The following is a 10,893-nucleotide window of genomic DNA, read 5'->3' as shown; positions in this document are numbered from 1 at the left end:
TCGGAGCCGAACGGACGGAGCCGAACGGTCGGAGCCGAACGGTCGGAGCCGAACGGACGGAGTCGAACGCTCGGAGCCGAACGCTCGGAGCCGAACGCTCGGAGCCGAACGCTCGGAGCTGAACAGATGTCATCACCAGGGAGTCTGGAATCAGGGCGGATCCAGGCTGATGCTCCGGGATCATCTGGTCCTTCACAGACCTGGAATATTTCATCATCACATTTATTTATTTTGAATAAAGATTTAATCTTTTCTTTCCTGCGGAAGCAACAAAACATTCCAGCTGTGAAAAAGTCACACGGATGTTCGGATTCAAACTAACTTTCCTTCAAGGCTCAAACTGACTCTCAGCGACCACCACACCAAATTTTAATTGAATATCTGTAAAACTGATTGGATTATAGCCGTTTGGGGCGGCCATTTTGGATTGAGTTAATCCTGAACGTTAAACTGCAGAAAGCAAAAAGAACTAAAACACTTTCTACTACATGATCGCCCGCCTTTCAGAGTGGCGGGCGATCATCATGTGAACGTTGAGGAGCTGGTTGGAGTTTCAGCATAAAGACTCCAGTTTGCTGCAGGGAGAGTTACCTCACTCACTGACACCAATCCAACACACACACACACTCACACACACACACACACACAGTCTGCCATTCTTTCAGCCCAGCGTACAGCTCACACACACTGCAGTGAATCATTCAGCCGAGTGTTTGCAGCCCACAAATATCAGGCTGGCGTTCATCCAGAAGCAAACAAAGCCGGCAAAGTGAGTGAAGAACTGGGCCACACAGGCGCGCTGCGGACGTAACCCAGGCCCCGCCCCCCTGCTACACGCCGCCCTGTCGCTCCGGGACTGGGCCGGACCTCACAGGACCACTTGTCAACCAAACAACAGTCAGCGTAACACAGAACGACAAACAGGATGTGCCTGAAAGCTGCAAGTTGGTAAAACTGTTGTTTGCAAATAAAGTTAATTTTTTTTTTTAAATTTTAAATTTACAAAACCCAGAAATCTTAGCTCCTTTGTCCTGAATGAGCCGAAGGTTTCCAGAGATGAGCAGCTAAAGTAGCCTGGCGGGAATAAACGTAAAGAAGAAACTATAACCAGGAAAACGTGAACGCTGACTCAGCGTTTAGACAGAAACCGCTGAGTCAGGCCCTCAGGATGGCTGCCCGGCTTCTCACCTTCAGCCTTCCCTGCTTAGAAACTAAAACCTCGAGTCTCACTCGGGTCAGTCTGACCGCTCAGAACCGATCCGGGTCTACGGTGGTTCTGGGTTCAGCCGCCTCTGACCCGACATCCTGCTGCCGGCGGACCCGGCACCACAGAGGGAGCGGCGTCCCGCTGAAGGGAAACAGGAAGCAAGACGACATTGTTCGGTGCGTCAGCGGCGAGATAGAAGGAGTGAACGGCTTCCTCCACGCCGCGGGGAATCCTGGGATCCCTTCATTATTCTGCTTCCTAACCGAGCAGCTCCACATGTGGAACATCTGCACGGCCCATTCTCTGACATCAGAACTTCCTCCCTTCAGACAGATCAAGGTTCTGGATTAGTTCTGATTAAAGCCAGCGGTCCAAGTCTCAGGTGGGGTGAACAGCGTGTCACAGAGAGACAGACAGGCAGACAGAGAGACAGGCAGACAGACAGGCAGACAGAGAGAGAGACAGACAGAGATACAGACAGACAGGCAGACAAAGAGACAGACAGAGAGACAGACAGACAGGCAGACAGAGGGACAGACAGACAGAGATACAGACAGACAGGCAGACAAAGAGACAGACAGAGAGACAGACAGACAGGCAGACAGAGGGACAGACAGACAGACAGACAGACAGAGGGACAGACAGAGGGACAGACAGACAGAGGGACAGACAGACAGAGGGACAGACAGACAGGCAGACAGAGAGACAAACAGGCAGCATCAGCTCAGATTTTACCGTTAGCTTCCCGTGCTACGTTAGCTCAAAGAGAATAATTCCCTTTCATGTGAGGCTGCCGGACCGACAGATCTGCTCCGAACTGTAAAAATTAAACCTCCAACCTTAAAAATAGGACGTGTTCAAAAAGATGAGCCCCCAAAACTCTGAAAAAAGCACAACTTCCTGTGTCTGAAAAGATCAGGTTTACAAAGTAAAAGCTCGGGTTAGAGAAACTACGACAGTTTCTTTAAGTTCTCCTTCCAAGTGGCTGATTTTACAGACTAAAGTACGGGGTGGTAGCAGCTGAGAGTCATCCCCAACACGAACTCTGAGGGCTTTCAGATCAGATCTTGTTCATCTCTATAAAGGGAAGAAATTAAACAAATGCACCTGAAGAGATGTGAACTTTTAGAGCCAAGGTTTTTGTTTGTTTGGGATGAGATTTGTTTCAAACCTTTATTTTTATAAATAAATAAATTATTTACAAAACACTCCAAACTTTAGGTGTTAGTATGTTTGGTTTCCTGTGTGGTCCAGTTAAAGTCCAGTTCGCAGGTTTGCTCCACAAACACGACCTTCATGCTCAAGTCAGATGGAAACCTTTCCTGCGTCCAGCCGATGAACTTCCACACAAACCCCAGGTTCAAAGGTTAAAGGTCGCAGAGTTTCGTGGAAAGGTGGATCTGGGATGTTTGGGGTTTGTGTTGCAGAAACAGAAGTTTTGTTTTGCTTCTTTTTACTAAAAGGACAGATGAGTTCAAAGAAATGCCGACCAATTCTCCTAAATCACAGCGTCTGGAAAACAGAAACCCAACAACAACAAAAATCCTGAATATCTGAACCTAACGGGAAAAAGTTTCCTGAATTAGTCTTTTCTGGAAGCCTAAAATATAAAAACTAAATAAAAGCTGTGTTCAAACGGTCCACTCCTTCTTATGAGTCAAACATTTTACGTTTAAAAAAACGTTCATGTAGTGCCCTAAACACAGAAGCTCATCCCTACATCAGTAAAAACAGACCAGAATGCATCAACACTAAAATAAAACCTAAACTTTAATAAAAATGCTTGATTTTTTTATTTTATTTTCCCTGTAACACAGGTCTCTCTTGGAACATTTTAGAGATTAAATGTAAAGAGTGAGTTAATTTATTTATTTACCCTTTAAGTACTGGTACACACCTCGTTAGTAGAGTACGAACGCTGGAAGTACCCGGTAAATACCAGCCTGTAGTATCAATTTTCTCAGAAAAAAACCAGCAGACCTCAGATTAAAGTGTTTTCCAACAAATGCTGCTGGTGTTTGTTTCTGCGCCGCCTGACTGAGAGTTCCTCGCTCATCCACGAGGCAATCAGGCGCTGTTGGAAATGCAAGAACACCGGGCTGTTGGTCTGTTGTTTGGTGGCCAGGATGTGGGACGTTACGCAGCCACTATCTGCTTGAAAAAGTTTGTATTTTGTGAAAATATCCTTAAAAGGTTTGACCACAAATGCACGTCTTTCTGCCTCGGCACCATGCAGGTTCTGAACACAAACTACGGCTCCGTTACCTTCAGTTTGTTGTGTAAATATTATTTTCTGTTGCGTAACGCAGTAAAAATCTGCACTGAGGGACAAAATAACCTGAGTGGATAAAACTCTGCGTCCATTAAAGAAGTAAATGTAATTGCAGTCGGTGTTAGGCTGATGGAGCTTACAGGCAGCCAGGCAGAAGACTTTAGTTGAGTCACGGCGGCGGAGGGAAACTAGGCCACTGCAGAGCGCTTTGTCCCAGAACATCGCTGCTTTACGGCTGTCTACAGAGGAAAGACCAGGTCCCCAAAACAAACACCACAATGTCCAGGATGGAGCGTTAACCAGATCCAACTGAACTCTTATTTGTTATATCTCCTTGTTACACAGCAAGTCCTAAAATCAACAATGTGTCTCCTTTTATTTAATCCAAGGTGTCAGAGTTTAATCACCGAGGAGAAACTTCTGTTGAGTTCACTTCCATTCATTTCATCATCTTCACCATTTTCATCTCACTGCTTCTAAACCCGGTCCTGTTTGGACCCGGTCCTGTTGGAGCTCTAAACCTGGTCCTGTTGGAGCTCTAAACCTGGTCCTGTTGGAGCTCTAAACCTGGTCCTGTTGGAGCTCTAANTCACCGAGGAGAAACTTCTGTTGAGTTCACTTCCATTCATTTCATCATCTTCACCATTTTCATCTCACTGCTTCTAAACCCGGTCCTGTTTGGACCCGGTCCTGTTGGAGCTCTAAACCTGGTCCTGTTGGAGCTCTAAACCTGGTCCTGTTGGAGCTCTAAACCCGGTCCTGTTTGGATCTAAACCCGGTCCTGTTGAACTGAGGTTTCAGATCTTTAACAGTTTTTCAGACGGAGAATTTCACCCTGGATGTTTGGCTCAGAGTCTCTAAAACCGTTTTCACAGTTTTTACTCTTCTTCTACAGTTTCTGTATTTCTGTCGTCTTTCACCCAGTGCTTACAGACATAACGTCCCTCAGGTTTGTCCAACGTTAGATTCACTCAAATCCCTGCAAACTGAAGAATTCACAGAAAAAAAGACACCATGTCGTCCAAAAACTATCACTACTTTAACGACTTCAACTCTTAAATTCACTGTTTTTACTTTAAGCAAAGATTTCAGAGCTGCAGTGACACCTCTCCTACCTGACCAGCTCACTGAATCCCCCCCCCACACACACACAGGGTTTCTCGCAGGAGACTGAACTTGTCCTGGAAATCGGTCCCTAACATCCCTGAATGACGTCCACGGTTTAAAAATACAAGTCAGCGAAGAACAGAGCAGTTCCTCCATCCTTGGTGACCCGTCCCCGTTTCTCTCCTGGTGTTCCACACGTTCTGATCCGACAGAACCCAACAGAGCTCGGTTAGTGAGCTGCAGACCCAAAGTCAGTCACAGTTAAATGAGAAGAAAATCTTGTTTAAATGACGTTCTTCATCTCCTAAAAGAGAATTCTGTACGATGATTCGAAGTTCTTGACTAAAACAAAAAGCAGATTTAAATTAATTTGAACATATTTATTTTCTGATGAAACTCACATTTCTTTCCTTTGATATAATCATGAATAAACGGAGGTAAATGAGCCGTCTGAAAACGACCTTTGACCCTTCCCACACTGACTGGCAGCAGCTGCTGCTCCTCTGAGGTCATTGCTGATGTCTTTCCGCCCTGGCGTTGAGTTAACACACACCAAGCTCTGCCCGGCTCACGCTGTGGTCTCTGGCTGCCGGACGCGCCTCAAAAGGACGCCAGATTCACCAGGAGCAGGAGAATCAGATATCTGCGCCGACGTCAACGCTCTTTTATTCAGACAAATATTCCACTGATTTAAGACCACAGTCATGACTTTTATTCCAACAGAAGACCTTGTCGCACCGAGTGCATTCAGGGAAAATAACCCGTGAAAAGCCCGGATGGGCCGAGCTCCAGCATCCCTCCACCCGTCCTCCATCAGGTCCCTGGGAGCCGAGAGGCCGGGCCAGCCGGGTGACAGCTCAGAGGACGAACGGCCTCCAGAAAAAGCCTGAAGTTCACATTTCAAATCAATTTGTGTCACTTAATGGTTGTGAAACGGAGCAGGCGGCGTCGTCAGAGCGATGCTGGTGTTTACAGAGACCGAGCCTACAGGGAAGCGTGGAGGAACCCGACCTGGGAGGCTTTCTGCGGGTACAATGTGTGCATGCGTCACTTTACAGCTCAAACCCCCCCGAGGGCGCCTGCCTGGCGACTGAAAACAAAAGTTACTGAATCTGAATGAAGCTCAGGAAGATAATCCATGTGGACCGGCTGTCAGGAGGAACGATGAAGCCTTTAAAATAAAACCTGCAGAACTCTGGTTGTTGTTGTCAGCATTTTGAAGAAATCTAATCTAAGAAGAGTCTCTTTTATTTTATATTTTTCCACAGTGAAAAATAAAAGCATGATGTAAAATCAGAGCAAGTGGACCCGAACACAGCAGCATCATTTCTGAACGGCCCGACGGGTTCTGGGCTTTTCTGACATAATAAACTGATCTGATCTTCATCGGGTTCTGAAATGATTCTAATCTGACCTGAAGTGAAGAAAAACACCCGACAGGCTCCACCGAGTCCATATTTATTAAACAGAACCAGAACCCGGTTCCAGCCCGGCTGCTGAGGAGCTGATCAGCATCAGAGGGACCACCTCGGAACCAGCAGCAGGTTCTGCTGCTCCGGAGCTCCAGGTGTGTTAACACAACACCAGGGCGGGAAGACATCAGCAATGACCTCAGAGAACATCAATCTGGGAAGGGTCAAAGGTCATTTCCAGACTATCTGGAGTCCATCGTTCTACAGAGAGGAAGATACAGTCCCCCCTGAAGGTCAGACCGTGCAATGAGCTCCATCTCAGACTCTACAGGCCTCAGTCAGCAGGTTAAAGGTCAAAGGTTAAAGCCTCTTCTCTCTAACAACAACATGGCGGCTCGACTTGAAGGAACCAGAAGACTTCTGGAGCAGAACCAGATGTTTACCCAGAATGCACTGCAGCTGTCAGCACGGCGGTGGAGGGCTGATGGTTTGGGCTGATTCTGGAGTCAGATGTGAGGCCATCTGAAATCAAATCAGATCTGAACCTTCCAAAACAACCATTCTCCATTTTGTAATACAGGATTTCCTTCATAAATTTACTTCTGTCTTCTGTTACGAATATAAAGAGAAATGTTTCATAGAAAAACAAATCTGGAACTGAGGTCACGACAATAAACTCTGATGGATGTTTTGATGAAAAGTTTACTGCATCTTCCATCGATCAGTATAAATTAATTAAAGATGAACACTTTCTCCAGTGTTCCACTTCAGAGTATTTCTGTCCTGATCCAGATTACTGAAATCCCTGTAAGACCGAGACAATCCTAAGCTAGCCGGAGCTCAGGGGCAGCCGCTCCTCCTCCGTCAACCGTTTCACTTTCACTCACGGCTTCCATTCAAGCAGAAAAAAACTAAACAAACCCAGAAAAATGTTCCTCAGTTTTCATTCAACAGTTTAATGTTTTCCTGCGGCTCCTGCCAGCGTGAGCCATCCATCTTTTTTTGTCTTTCCTCCCTGAAACCAGTCCAGGGGAGGTCAAAGGTCACTGAAGCAAAGCGACGGTCGTGAAGTCCAAGTTTAACCCGTCGTGGTCCAGTGACACCAAGACTAATCTGAACCTTTTCATCCCCGCTTCTTCCAACTAAAAACCCGGTTACATGATCAATCCTGTTTAAATTAAAGGCCTAGCCTTCCTGAAGGAATGCATATCACCCGCCGCCTTTTATACCAGAGATTGAAGCTAAAATCAGGTTTGGATTAGAAACAAGGAAGTTGTAGCAGTTTTGGTTTTCTAAATGATGTAAGGAAGGATGTCCTGGGATGAGTTAGAGCTCATACTGTTTGTTGAGGATGACTCTCAGCTACAACTACCCAAATATCTGTGAAACCGAGTCGGCTAATGATGATTAGCTGAGGCGGCCATCCTGAAATGGACTGACTACAAAAGTTAATCAGTTGTAGATCTTCATCCAATCATTGCCTTCTGAAAGTTTCTTTAAAATCTGACCAGTGGTTCAGGAGATATTTTGCTAACAAACAGATAAACAAGCAAACAAAATATTCTAAAAAACAAAATTTGCTAAATATTTCATTTTGTCCTCAGTTACCTCTCGTACTTTAACTCCAACAGCTCATGTGTTTCTGCAAACTTCAGATAGCTGGAAGTGCATCTCACACACACACACGCACACAGACACACACACACACCCCCGTACATACACTCACACACACACACACACGCACAGCTAAAACGGGAGGACTGATGTCACTGTTGCACGAGGACATTAGTGAGTGACAGGAGCTGCAGTCTGGCTCACAAACTAAACTTAATATAAAACACACACACACACACACACAAACACAGATCAGTGAGGAAATCTGTAAACACACACATTAATGCAGATCAATAATGGTACATTTAAAAGATTTATTAATGCTTTATAAAAAGGTTTTTCATCACTTATAAAGCATTAATAAGTCTGTTATAAGACATCATTTATAACCTGGATCAGAGTCACTGTTGTCCTTATAAACTAACGTAATATAACTGTTATTAATGATTTATTAAGCTTTCTATTACATGTTGTATTTTCATTGTTTTTATTGTCTTATTTTACCTTTTTAATGGCACTTGTTTTTTATTGTGATAGTTTTATCTGTGAAAGGCTCTTAATAAACTAACTTTATTTACCTACTTAAGTCTTTACAGCTTGATTTTCAGCTACATTATTAACCGTTTATTAGCCTTTTATAAGAAAACTGCTTCTGTAAAGGGACAAAATAAAACTCATCTCGCCCTGTTCGAGTTCAGTGAAGGGTCATGGATGTGGTAGAGTTTGAAGGACTCCATCCAGGCTGGGAACAGGTTTGTGTGCAGCTCTGGATCTGGTGGAACCTCTCAGGTGTTGACCCAGGTGCATACCTGAGACTCTGACACTGTGACAGATACTGGGAGGTCGGTCCTGAAGCCATGAGGCATCATCAGTCTCAGCTCTCGTTATTCTCCGGCCTCGGAGTTCACGTTGGATGATGTGGAGGAGAAACTCTGTTTATTCTGTACCGTTGTTTGGAAGTTTCTAGAGCCTCACAGTTCAGAGGGATATTTCTTCTAATGATTACAAAACAACATGAACTCATGGTTTTTATCCTCTCAGTTTTCACATTATTCAGCACAGAAAGGCCATCAGGCAGCTGGTTTTTAAATGGGGCCACAGGTGAGGAAAAAGGTTTAAAATGAAACTGATTTTTCGAACAACTACAAACAGCTTTACTGGTAGAAACGAGCGACCTGTGAGGAATGTAATCCGTCTGGTCAAACAGGTGCTTTTTATCATCACAAAGGAATGCTTCAACTATTGTTCACCTCGGCAGAAATACGTTCTGCTGTCTTTCATTGTTTCTCCAAAGCGTGCCAATATTCTTAATGGGGCATGAAGTCGTCTCATAGTTTCCACTGAAACACTCACTGCTCTCCTACAACTCCCAACAGGCAATCTAAATCTAGTTAAGACAATCAAACCAACAGGCCAAACTGGAAACGGCCCGAGCTGAAACCAACAACCTGAAGCAGCTAAACATCCACAGGTCGGTCCTTAACAGCTAAATTTACCAAAAACTCAAAATACTGCTTAACAGCTGAGACAACATTCACACTTTTTTGTTTTCCTTAAGTTTTTTAAACCTATTTCTACAGACTTTATGTTCAGTTTTTGTCTTCTTACGCTACTGTTAGCTTTTAGCCATTACCTCGTGCTCTGCTTGTTTTAGCTGTAACAACTCAGTTTCAGCTGCTGTTTCACAGAAAATGTCTCGGCTCCAGTTGGAAGCTCTGCCTGCTCACGTGACCAAACCACCATCTGCTCTCCGAACTACGAAATCTGTGAAGGATACATGAGCTGAGGATGCATTAAATTTTCAGAACAAAAGACAGGACACCCTCCAGGAAGTGTTGCATCAGAGCTGCAGAAAGCCTGTTAAAGGACAGAATCTCTGCTGGACCGTGTGCAGCGGGTCCTGCGTGTTTACATCCAGACAGGATCTTATTTCTTTGTTAAAGTAAAGTCACAATCTGCCAAACACCAATCAGGTTCAGAGCTGATTACCAGCCCACCAATCGGCCATGGAAGAGCCTTTCAACACGCTGCTCTGTTTATCAGAGGTGAGATGGAGCGTGAAAATGTCCAAAGTACTCCAGTAACCAGATGCTGCTAACACGGGGCGGTGTTGTGCACGTTGTGTTAACATGCCTGTGAGGATTGTTAACACGGGGCGGTGTTGTGCACGCTTCCAGCAGAGCAGAATCTCCACATAAGGCTCAGTTCCAGGGGAGATTAAAGAGCTGCCTGTGGACACTAACACTGTGACACCGTGTAAGACAGATAAACTTTTACTTTGAAGGAACAACGACGGCGTGTTTTGCACATGGTGTACTTTCCACAACCTCTCCCGAGTCCTGAGAGTGGGATTATGGCCTCAGCCAGGGTTCGTTTACGTGAAATAAATCTGGACAGGGGTGGGAAACGGATCTGAACAAATTATTTTATTCACATAACCTAAAGTGAGAGAAAAACAGGAAGAACGGAGCAGAAACTAAAGGTGGACAATAATGTCCTCCCACATCAGGATATATAATCCACCGGAGTACACGTTAGAAACAAACAGGAGGAGATTTGGACCGCTGCTTTCCTGGTTTTTTTAGTTTCTTTAAAACTACTTCTTTAAAAACATGGTTCTCTTTCAAATCTGCTCAAACAAACTTGATTTATTTTTGTCTTTTATGTTACTTCCAACTACTAATTTGCTAAATTTTAAATTTAGCATCCCTTCCATAGTGTTAGCTTTAGCCAGTGTTGTGCTACAAAATAATAAATAAAAACCTGCAACAAGGACGACTAAAAGCTGCACAGAAACCAAACGAGCCGAGGACGGCTGAGATAAAAACAGCCGAATCTGCAGGAGGAGGAAAAACATCAATAAGAGTTCAACAGGTCAAAGGTCAGGGAGTAAAAGTAAGATCTGAAAACAAACTGAGCGAGTCGATGGAAAAACCTCAGCCACCTTTCAGCTTTTAGTTAGCCTGTTGCTACACTTTGCCTTTAGCTAGCTTTTTGCTACTTTCAGTTAGTATTCTGCTTCTTTTAGCTTTTAGCTTTAACTCAGTTTCAGCTTCTTCAGCTCAGAGTTTTAGGCGTTAGCTGCCAGTGTTTCAGATGTCCTCTGTCCCCTCCTGTCCCCTCTCCTGTCCCCTCTCCTGTCCCCTCTCCTGTCCCCTCCTGTCCCCTCCTGTCCTCTCCTGTCCCCTCTAGTCCTCTCCAGTCCTCTCCTGTCCTCTCCAGTCCCCTCCTGTCCTCTCCAGTCCCCTCCTGTCCCCTCCTGTCCTCTCCTGTCCCCTCCT

The sequence above is a fragment of the Kryptolebias marmoratus genome, linkage group LG15 (genome assembly GCF_001649575.2).
Source record: "Kryptolebias marmoratus isolate JLee-2015 linkage group LG15, ASM164957v2, whole genome shotgun sequence".
Classification (NCBI taxonomy): Eukaryota; Metazoa; Chordata; class Actinopteri; order Cyprinodontiformes; family Rivulidae; genus Kryptolebias; species Kryptolebias marmoratus.
The sequence above is the reverse complement of the archived record's forward strand: the minus strand, read 5'-3'. Positions refer to the sequence as shown.